We start from the raw sequence: 12,144 nt of genomic DNA, 5'->3' as shown, positions 1-12,144 counted from the left end.
ATGTCTGCAATTGCTACCAGGCTTCGAGGTAAGCTTCCTTCCGTGCAGTTGACTGTTTTATGAGCCCAAATTCCAACCAAGTTTGTGCTGGAGAGGAGTACTAGTGGGTAGATCGAAAAAGTGCCTGTACATTTTTGAAATTATTGTATTGATAGCTGCTGTGTCCCACGCATGGAGGGCTTTAACAGTGACAACCTTTCACAACTGGTCATAGCAAGGGCTAAGAGCAGATTTTTTTTTAGTTTGAAAAGCAACTGTTAGGGTACCAGGTAACTCCTGCTTGTGAGCTAAAAAGGTGCCTTTATCATCAAATAGCACACTTAGATATTTATGTTCATTTGTGTGTTCCAGCTGCTCATTGCGGAGGTATCACTGTGATTTGTTCCGTTTTCTGTCTTTTATCACTTTGTTTTTCTGTGATTGATGGTCATACAGTTTTTTTTGCATATCTCGCAAGTTCGTTGATAAAGGGCTGCAAGCCAACTTGCATTTGACTTAGTATGAAATCATCGCATATAACATATTTGACATTTTTTGAAGTCATAGCTTGGGTGAACAAGAATTGGCTTAGGAGTGGGAATAAAAATAGCCTGTTGCCAAACATGTGGGTCATTTTGTTGAACCAATAGAGCCTTTAAAGGAAAATCATCTTAATATTTTGGGTTAAGTAGTTCTTGTGCAATCGTTATTTATTTTCCAAAAGAGAGTAATAATGCCGAGAATTTGTTGTGGAGAAATGAGACTATTCATAAGTGAGTGCAGATTCTGGAAAATTCTCTTTCTTTGGAATCTGAGTAATATAACCAGTGATTGTTTAAAATCTTTGATAAGCTGTCTATAGAAATTCATGAATCCAAGGAAACTTTGAGTTTATGTAATGTTTGTAGGAGATGGTCAGTTCTAATAGATACATTCTTATTATCCATAGACAAATAAGAAGCAGCTATTCTAAATCAGAGGTATTTATTTCCTGACTCAGCTTATCAGAGAATATCAAGTTCATGAACCACTGAAGAACAGAAAGAGGACTGCACAATCTAGTCGGCATCACACAATATTCATTATGTCCAAAGGGGTACAGAAAGGTATCTTCCACTTATCGCCTTCCTTCCTTGCTTGTGAGATGATACACTGCTTGTAAATCTAGTTTGGTAAGATTCGACCTCATGAACAAATTCCAAAATGTCTTTGATATGAAGAAAAGATATCTATCGTTCACTGTCATCCTACTTAGTAGTCTATAATCAATACGAGGACATATCTTAATCTTTCATAGCTACAAAAGCCGGTGATAAAGATGGAATAATCAACCCATTTTGCATAATCCCCCGAATTTCTGTCTCTTTCTCAGATGGAGAGTAAATGGCCCCAAAAGAAGGATTGCCCCGAGCCCAGTTAAAACAGCCCAATCATACTCCATGTGAGGGGAAGAAACACAAGCTTCAGGTTTAGAGAAAACTGGAGAAATGGCATAGCATAGTACTGCAATGGCACAGAAGACAAGTTACCTACTTAGAATTGGCATCTCTCAGTTCATCTGATGGTGACCAATAGCTTCCAGAGCCATAACAATGGCGATGGTAGTACTGTGAACACATACTTACATATGATGTAAGTTCACCAGTTGACATAAGGATTTTGCCTCTTCAACCAAAGAATTGTAAAAATTATAGCATAATTGTGAGAGGCAATAAGGTCAAAAGACATAGAGTCTGATTTATTTGTTTACAGACGGAGTAATCTCTTTTGGCCTGGTGGAGGACTTAGGCCCATATTTATACTTTTTAGTGCCGTATTTGCATCATTTTTTTATGCAAAAGCGGCGCAAACTTACAAAATACAATTGTATTTTGTAAGTTTCTGTCGCTTTCGCGTCAAAAAGCAGTGCAAATGCAGCGCTAAAAAAGTATAAATATGGGCCTTAATGTCCGCCAGGCTGAGACCACATAGGAAGAGACTCACCTTGGAATGGAATGTTCCACTTACTTCCAGTGGAGAGGTGACCATCTTAGATCGGACACCTTGTATGTTCAAACTCCACTATTGACTAGGATCTCATGGCATCTGTGGTCCGACAAAAAAGGAGCCCAAGTTTTACAATCCTGGCAAGGCTGACTGCTGCCTGCACTCTGCCCCATCTGCTACCAGTATGCGACCTCCTTCAGGCACAGGGGCACCAGAGGAGCTTAGACACTTGGAAGGCCCCACTTTCACCATGGTGCAGTGTGCAGCAAGGCACAGAGCAGTAACATATAGGAGACTTCGCCTTCCAAAATGCATGAACTCGGGTAAGCTCTGAGCTTTCGCATAGATGTGGGAATGAAGGGGACTTCAACCCATATTCTCAGTAATTTTATAGGCCAACTACAGCAATACTTTTTAAACACCATTCCTAATATGTTACAGTTTCTATCCAGAAACACCAATACTGAGGCATTAGCCCAACCTATGTATGAATGTGCCACCATCTTCTCTAGCAGGAGTACCAGTCTCTTCACTCAAATCACAGGAGCTGTATCCTGTAATACATTCTATGGAAGTGTGTTAGTTTCAGAAAGAAGCCGGATTCTATGGACCGTTCCTGGGGTGTACTACAGTGTCTTGCCACATATCTTCCATCTGGCCTATCTTATGTTATCAATGATGTCTTAGGTTTGCACAGTTGTTTAGTTGAGTTGTTCACCAGTATATTATCATTTAAGCATGTAGTTGTTTTATTCTAACTCTCTTCTAGGAGCATGTCTTTCAGAAGTGAATCCTCCAGGATGTCAGTTTACTGTCTGACACTGCTGTCCAACGTATGCTTTAGTTGTACATACGTGAAAAATATATATATATTATCGCCAGTGTATCACACAATGGCTAGCGGGCAGACAAATTCCGGACTGCCTACTGGGGCCCTTGTCCTGGAACTGAATAGTCTACTCAGGGTGCTTCTGAGAATGAGGTGCCCCCACATTGGACAACACACAAGAGTTCCAAAAGATGTAAAAGTGTTGCAATAGATATTTCCAGAAAGCTCGCTGCCAGGTACCATACTCATCCGACCTGCCAATGACCATGCTACTAGGGAAGTTTGGAAGACTGGGCGGCTGTGGGAGTGACAAGAGCAGGGAACCTATTCCGAATGGCAGAGCTTCTCCCATTCAAGAAATGCCGCTTGGAGTTCGACCTCCAACAGGGCCACTTTTTACTCCACAGAGCAGTGACCACGGCTTTTCGCAAGCACTGACGGACAGATTCATCAGAACCAAAGCCACATAAGAGCTGCCAGTAGATCATTCTACGAATGCGGTGAGAGGAAGATCTGGGGGTCCCTGTTGCTAAAAGAGACTTGGAGGCCATCCATGAAAGAGTCCCAAAGGTATCCAAAAATGCCTGATTTAAACTGATTACCAATTACATACTCCACAGAGCATACCTCACTCCAGGACAAATTAATACATATTTCCACACAACTGAAGCAGCTTGCCCATGATGTGGGGAAGTAGGGGCTGATTTCTTACATATGATGTGAGCTTGTCCCTCATTAACTGATGACAGGGAGGAAATCACAAGAGCCGTTGCTGTCATTGTAGAGAAGGATGTCCCCTGTTCCCTGGACTCTGTCTCCTGAGCTAGTTCCCACACACCTCCAAAACCAAAGTTACTAGGAAATTTCAAGACCTGGCATTTTTCCTGGGCAAAAGAGAGATTACTAGACACTGAAAGGCCCCCGGGGGACCGGAGTTACCACATGGGGATGAGAGCTGGAGAATTAGGTGGCGTATGAAGGAAATGTATTGATGAGAGAGACCAGAAGAGGGATAGGCTCCCTAGATGTAGCCCGAACCTGAGAGGTATTGGTGGATAGTCTAAAAGAACTAGAAATGCTGCTCCTCAGAGCCTTCACCTAGTGGGTCACCTGCACAGGTCACTCCCCAGCATTCGAGGCATGTTCAGGATTTGGCCTATATTATCCCAGACCACCACATGCTACGATGTGGATAAGGACATTAGGTAACACAACAACTGTTTCCCTCTAATGCGATCAATGCGGGCATGACACTAAGACAGCATGTGAGTTCAAAATAGTTCTGGCTCAATAGGGAGTTGAGGAGGGGAGAGAAGTTAAAGTAGTTGAGGAGGGTGGTCAACTGATCCTGGGAAGAATATCTTGGTGATGCCTCACCGCTGTATGGTTACAGAAAAGGTACCTTTATTTGTACCTTGAAACCGCAAAAAAATCTGTTTACAAAAAATGTGAAAAATCATGATGCATCTAATTCCAAGAGCATTAAAAACAATTTGATAGGTGGAATGCTTGAATTAATCTCAACCAATGGCAATCGCTTGGGGTCACATTCCAGACCACCATTTTCCACCCACCAAGCCACCTCAATTTGGACCCAGCCGTATGCAAATAGGTCTTGACCCTGCCACAGTGGAAACAGTCCAGACTGAAACTGCCAGGCCATGTCCTTCCTAAACTGGAACACAAGCAACCAATGACCGATGTTGCCCTTATTAGGGCTTATTAGCCAGTTTTAGCTTGGCTCCAGTAGTTCAGTGAGCACGGAACCAATGTCTGAGCATACCCGTCACGCTTGGGGCACCAAAAAACAAAGTAATGGATGCAATGCTTTAATTAATCTCAGTGACTGAAAACTACTCGGGCCACATCCCAGTGCATCATTTTTCACCTATAATCGTGTCCAATTCCAAGGCAGATTGCACTTGTTCCAATGATTTTACCCCTATTGTTACACTAAACATCATCCCAAAAAAGATACCTACAACATCCCTTTTCTTAAACCCTGAGATTATTCAGCATGGCCAGTCAGTTCCGAGCCAATAAAGAGGCTTCTGTGGGACTCTTTGTGTTTTACCCAATTTCCCTGTCGACTTTTTCCCATGTAATAATGGCTGAATGTGTAGCTATCAGTAGTGCAATTGGATGTTTATCTCGCATAAGACATACAAGTATCGCTTCTGGCCTAATGCATGTCTGTCAAGGCTAAACGCTGGTTTGCCATGAGAAGCGAAGGCCCTTTCATTAACATGAAAATGAATGTTATGCAGTAAGGGCCTCAGCTATTAGCATTTCATACACACAAATGTTTAAAGTGATCCGTTTCTAGTCTCATTTGTATATCCAGGTGCAGTGGCAGGTACCATGAGATCACTGGGAAGAACAGGAATTTTCCTTACTTCATACAAAATCAGATGTGTACTGTTCATAAACTTTTTAAAAAATACAACAGTCTCATCAGAGTGTTACCCAGCAGCTAGTTGTTCAAGCACTATTGTGAGTAAGACTGGAATAAACGGTTCATGTGTAAACCTAAATAACAAAAATAACACCAAAAAGCCCAACAGTAATCACATTAGTTCTGTTGCTTCCAACTTTCCTCTAAATAGACTTCAGTCTTTTTCATCAGGGAAAAAGTGTTTTTCCCCAAAAAGAAATCCTGCCTTCTCAGCTTGCTGCTTGGTTGGTTCTGGCTTGCACTAAAATTAGTGAAAGCACTCCTTACCAATAATCCTGTGTACAGGTAAATATCAGTGTCGGGGTGGGATAATACTCTCCTCCTTGGTCTTTATTAAAGTCAGGCCACTACTTCACAACTGGCTCGGAGACTCTGTAATTTTATTACAATACAAGAGGGGCATATTATGCATGTTTAAAGTATATTCACCTCTCTTGAAACACATTCCAACTGGTTTTCAATAAAATGTTTTAAATGTTGAAACAACCCCAACATATTGTAATACCATGAATATATAATTCTTACATAAACCTAATCTCTAGTCCCTAGCGAGAGCATGGAGGTGTAAGTCAAATCTGTCCATGCAGTGTCCATGAAAGGCACACCCTACCTTTCTTGCCTTCATACAATTTCAGGTCTCTAGATCCGGCTGATGAAGTAACCCTCCTTCAAATTCTAAATCAGTGAAGAGATACCAACAAACACTTGAACTTAAAAATATATCATCTAATAAGAGAACAAGAAAAAGAGATTAGGTGTAAGTTCTAAGAGGCCTAGGAGAAGGAGCTGGGCATTAGCCCCTTTCCAAGGAGGAACGGGAGAAGAGCATTGGGCTCTGTTACGGGGTGACCACTGGAGTTAGGAGTAAAGAAGAAAACATCAAAATTATGTATAGATGACACTTCACTCCAGTAAGACAACAAAAGTTCAACAACAGATTAACCAACAAATGAAGGAGGGAATGTGCTTAAATCCATATCATGTGGGACTGCCCCATCATTGTATTTTGGAGCAAATATGGAAAGATTTACTCACAATCACAGGAGCAAAGCTCCCTCACATCACAGCTGGATTTACTGTGCTTCCTGCCAATACACACTGAGGACGGGGGGGGGAAGCAAGATACATGTGTTGTATTGTAATATATGTAACATTTTGTAGCACTGAAGAGCATTCCTACACCATGTAGGGTGTGTGGCTGGAAGGGTGTTATCTTTGTTTTGATCCTGTTTGGTAAGTGTATTTATGTCATGCATGATAACCACTGAGGTGCAGTTATCGTGGTACAGGATGCAGTGCTTATCAGTGTGATGGATGAGGAACCACGAGAGGCAGGTGCACAGTTTATAGTTTTCAGTAAGCTGGTAGCTTTGAGCAGCTTTGCAGATCCCTTTAGGATATCTCTTATTTTCATAGTCCACTTAGATGGTTATTGAAGTGGGATGTTCATTCTGAGATACATTTTGTTTAAAATTTCAAGTTTATGGCTTTGAATAGACATATGTTGGAGGAACACATGGATTAACGATCTGTTGGGATGGGCTTTACTGTCATCCCTTATCTGATTGCCATTGTGAGATCTAAAAAGGTGGTTATGGTATGTAACCAGGTGGGACCTGCAGTGTTGAACTAAATTAAAGTCCTTTGACCAATGCCATGTGGCAGATCTCTTCAGTTAGTCCATTCCTGTTGAGTTTGTGATGAGTGGTTTATTGCAATGAACTGGTTCAGTACTGGGTGATAAACAAGACCATAACAGTTTTATCTTCAGCGTGAGAGTGTCAAGGAGTACAAGGAAATGATTATGCAGTCTGTATGAATTACAATGCCCAGCAGCTGAATCCCCAGGAACCAAGGCTGAAAATATCAAAAGGAAATCCCTCTGGTGCCTGCACCGTGGCATCAGACGGTTCCCGACTGTCCGACGCACGCAAAGAGTTAAAGTAAACAGCTCCTTCAAGTATGCTTTGTAACCTGACCTGCCTTTCACCTTGGCTGCTGGTGCTGGCAGAAAAGCATTGTGGTGTCAAAACTCGACTGTAATAACTTATAATAGTCAAGTTCTGGTGCCTTTTCTTTATACTCGGCGACTGAGTGCGTCGGTAGTTGCTAACTATAAAGAAATTAGAGATGTGTATTTCTACAGGGATTACGGAATCCCATGCATCATAAAGTTATTCCAGCCGAATTATGACGTTATAATGCCTGCTGTCAGAGCCAGCAGCTCAGATGAAAGGCAGGAAAGGTCACAGAGCATTATTAAAGCAGCTGTTTAAATCAACACTGCTTTTCTTTCTTCTGCTCTATTGTTGCAGCTTACAATGGAAAGCAAAGAGAACATGTTTATTTTTGGCACTCCTTAAATAGTTAGAGAACAGCTAGAATCTTCCCGCATGTTTTTACACAGTCCAAGCTACTGCAGCTCTTTATTGAAAAAAAAACAAAAACTAACTGACGCGTATTGAACTGTTTCTAATATCTTTTTGCAGCAAATATGTAACAGGTTTTCGATGTTTTTTAATTTTGCAATTGAGGTTTTATTTGTATTCTTCATGTTTGCAAACATGCTTGCCCTTTCATATGAAGGAGCTACAAACCAAGGTTTTGAGTGGTTTGGAGCAAAGATGGTGGTGTGCTAAAACAGGTTTCTCTAACGAGTAGTTTGTGAGCTACTGGTAGGGCTCTAACTGCCTGTAAGTTGCTCTCCTGTGAGCATCCCAGCCTACTAAATTGGAACCTTTTGCTGGTTAAATTGATATATATGTGCCAAAATTGTATATTCAAGACAAATATATGTGTATTAAAGAAGTCATAAGCAGATGGCTGGAAGTATTTTCAAAATATATTTAAAGCTGATTTTTTTTGTGATAAATCATCGTGTGGGAAGACTTATTACTCATCTTTTGTGCCGGGGTATTGCAGTTGTGGCCGGCATGTATTTTCCATGTAGAGGCATTCCAAGTTGACAAAGCCTGTTTTGCATTACTGCTGGCACACCTGTCTGAGGCACTGAGGTGATCACTGACTATAATCTTACATGGGCTGACAACTAATGTAATCCTTTCTGATGTGGTCACTATTACAACACTGATAATGTTAGTTGCTCACCATGTTTCACGTGAACCTAAGTAGATTTTGGTGCACAAAAAGTTGTAGACCCCCGTGCTAGAATGTTGATGATAGCAGAGATCTGCTGACCAGTCCCCGGACGCACTATGCAGTGCATCCCGGGACTGGTCAGCAGATCTCTGCTATTGGCACCATTCTAGCATAAGTTGTGTTAAACTGGCCAATTACACAAAAGACTGCGTGCCTTATTTTGATTACATTTCATTTACATTTGAGTAACAAACCTTAAGTGCATTCATCAGACTGCATACTGAAAGATGATGGGGTGACCATGTATTATATGGGATAAAGTACCCCCTGGCTTACATGGTAAGGACTTTGCAAGTCACTTCGGAGTTCCATAGCCTTATAAAGAAACTTAGGGCCTGATTCTAACTTTGGAGGACGGTGTTAAACCGTCCCAAAAGTGGCGGATATACCACCTACCGTATTACGAGTCCATTATATCCTATGGAACTCGTAATACGGTAGGTGGTATATCCGCCACTTTTGGGACGGTTTAACACCGTCCTCCAAAGTTAGAATCAGGCCCTTAGTGTCTATATGGGAATGGAACTCCTCAGTGACCTGCAATATCCTTATAATGTACTGCAGGTGAGATACTTTATACCTGGTTGCAGCACTGGTGACATAAAATAGATCTGGCACTGTGTAAAACTTAAGTGACCAACCGTCTTTGTGGTTATAGTACTGAAGATATCTCATTAAGAAAGCTAAACTGTTCAAAAAGGTGATAAAGCGGACAGACCCTCAACACTGGAGGGCTTCATGTTTGCAACTGGTTAGTTTGTCAAATATACAGCTAAGGCCCTGAAGTTCAAGACCAACTCAAACAAACAGGACACTGACCAAGTCAAATATCAGCTTGACACTAATCTCAAGGCTTGATGGAAGGACCATAGTCTGGACATCTTAAGACAGCTGAGTTGCACCTGTGAAAGCACATTGTCACTTGCTTATTAACTGTGGAGATGGGTTCCACTACCCAAAATCTATTGCCTTCTGGTTTCACTGGTTAAAGTAATTCTCATTAGCTTCTTAACATTTTGCTCGTGAATTTGAACCCCTTTCAGGTTTTCTCCAGTTTTCGTAAGAGCCAAAAGATAAAGAATGCCATTTTTAAAGTGGATTCAATTTAACCAACTCTTAATAACCCTAACGTTTGACTGAAGACTGCTGACTCAGACATTATTTTCTCTTTAGGGGATCTTAAAAGCTATCTCACAAATATACCTTTAGCACTTTAATGAATCCTTGACCTAGTTCAATGACAAGATGTCGTAACAGTCTATTCCAGAATTACTGCTGTAAGTTCAGCAGGCTATATGGATAAGCTTAGACTGATCAGACAATTCATAATGTGTTCTCTCAATCCTTCCTCCAAAGCCTCTGTTAAAAGAATTCACAAAAAAGACTGATTTTACCCAAGCACCCTGCTGAGAAGCACTATATAGCCATAAATGAAGACTCAAATGCAGGTGAAATCTTAAATGTTCAATATTGCTAGCATGTTGGGTAATGTAGTTTCAGAGGTAGAGCGGTTTGGGTAGTAATAGTACTAGCAGCAAAGTTCTCTTAGCAGTTTTTCATGTGACGACTTTGGTTCACTAAAAACAGCCTTAGAAACAAGTAACCTGACGTGATCAATAACCCTATTAAAAACAATATAACAGAAAGGAGTCATACCTTCTCCATTGTCTGAAGTAAGTTTTGTATTAAATTAGCATAGATTAAAGATGTTGTGACAAACAAGGCACTAAAGCTAGTCCATGGGCACTGTGACACTCTTTCAGCAATAAAGAGAAAGCTTTGCTTAAGTCTCTAGATTTTTAAAAGCAAGTGAAAAAGATGCTATAAAATCTTTCCCAATAACTGTGTATTCCTCAAGCTCAAGAAGGAAAAAACTACTACTTCTAATTCTAGTTTTTGATCATGGACATTGTCATTAAATGTAGAGAAACTGAATATGTCTGGCTTGGAATCACAGAACTATTTCATGAGATCTTTTAAACAAGTAGTAAAAATCCAAAATGTTTGGGTTTTTCCTCTGTAAACAATTATAAACTGACCTCAACGATAAAGCATTTTTGCCTCATCGAACTGTACCAAAAGCTTGTTTGAAATGAAATGAAATGAAAGACCATTAACACTAAATATACGGAACGTTCCACATCACTTTAAAAGAGCAAGGCAGAGTCACTCATTTCTGTGTAATGCCCGTTCACATCCATACACTTCATCTAAAAGAATGGTGATTTACTTTCTCTGAATCTATTTGTATGTTTCCTACGTCGTGACAGCAGAGTCATTCATGAACCTAACAAAGATACTTGTACCGGAGAATAGGTATTACCAATAAACAACTTTTCCTCCAAGCTCATGAGATCTTCATGAATATTCATAAACCAAACAGAATAGCAGACTTACCTCTCCAAGAATCATGAAAAACGAGGAAAAAAACAAGAGAAACACTAAATTGTATGCAACCATTTTGCTGAGAAGTTCGAACTAATTGTAAGGGTTGCCGACTTCACCTCTTTAATAGAGACACGTCTGATAAAAGCAAAACCTGCTGCTATTCCAGTGTAGCTTTTAGACCTACCCTTAAGGCTTCTGTTGGTCTTTTGAGGCATTAAGTCCCATATTTATACTTATTAGCGCCGCATTTGCGTATTTTTTTTTATGCAAAAGAGGCACAAACTTACAAATTCTAATTGTATTTTGTAAGTTTGCACCACTTATGCGGCGCTAAAAAAGTATAAATATGGGCCTAAGTGATTATTTACACTATCCACGTGACAACGAGCAAGCCTCTTTGAAATTGCTACACTGATGATAAAGATTGGTTTTCTTATCTTTCTCCATTGTAGTACTTTTATATCCAGGATGATAAAGTAGCTCTAATGCAGAGGAAGAAGAGGGAGAAAAAGCATAATAGCATTATATATGAAAATTCAAAACTAAGTGTAAATTTAATTGTTATGAAATACAGTACAGGTTTAAAAATTACAAAGATCCTAAATTTTGCTTTCTGATGTAATGGCTTTTAAAGAATGGAGTTGTAAATTTGTAAGTCTTCATTTAACTCCTAGACCTAAGTCAGTCTTCTTACTTTTAAACACTGCAAAAATACTTAATCAGTAAAACAAGTCATAATAGCTAAGCAAAACATCTATAGACCTAAGCGCCTGCTAAATAAATATTAACGGTTCAAAATAGAACTGGATTTGGTTAATTAGGTAAGGCAATTGTGTTTTAAATGCATATTTGAGTCTATTTTGTTGCCCAGGCACAACAAGAACAAACTCTTAGACTTGCATGTATAAAAAGATCGTATTGGTTGTACCAGCGTCCTTGACAATGTTCATACAGTAAAGGAATATTTACAATCTGTACTTCAAGCAACGAAAAGCAAGACAATCACGTTCAGCAATGGAATACTGATGGTGAATGCTGTCATTTATAATGAACGAGGCACCACAGACATCAACTCTAAACCCTGATGTAGTGCACTCTGACAGCAGATCGGTTGGGCTCCCTGCAGATTGTAGCAATGAGTGATGCATGACATTATCCCCCTAGCATTTGTGGTCTTCTGAGCTGTTTGGCCAACATCCTTGCCCCTGACACCAAAAAAGCTGGTCTGATCAATGCAGATCTCTAGTTTGGTCCAGATCGAAGCACAAAGTGCACATGATGCCCAGAAACTTCTAAGGAGGCGTGAGAACGTGGAAGAATGGAATTGTGGAATAAAAACAACAGTGTG

This window comes from Pleurodeles waltl, chromosome 3_1 (genome assembly GCF_031143425.1).
Source record: "Pleurodeles waltl isolate 20211129_DDA chromosome 3_1, aPleWal1.hap1.20221129, whole genome shotgun sequence".
Lineage (NCBI taxonomy): Eukaryota > Metazoa > Chordata > Amphibia > Caudata > Salamandridae > Pleurodeles > Pleurodeles waltl.
The sequence above is the reverse complement of the archived record's forward strand: the minus strand, read 5'-3'. Positions refer to the sequence as shown.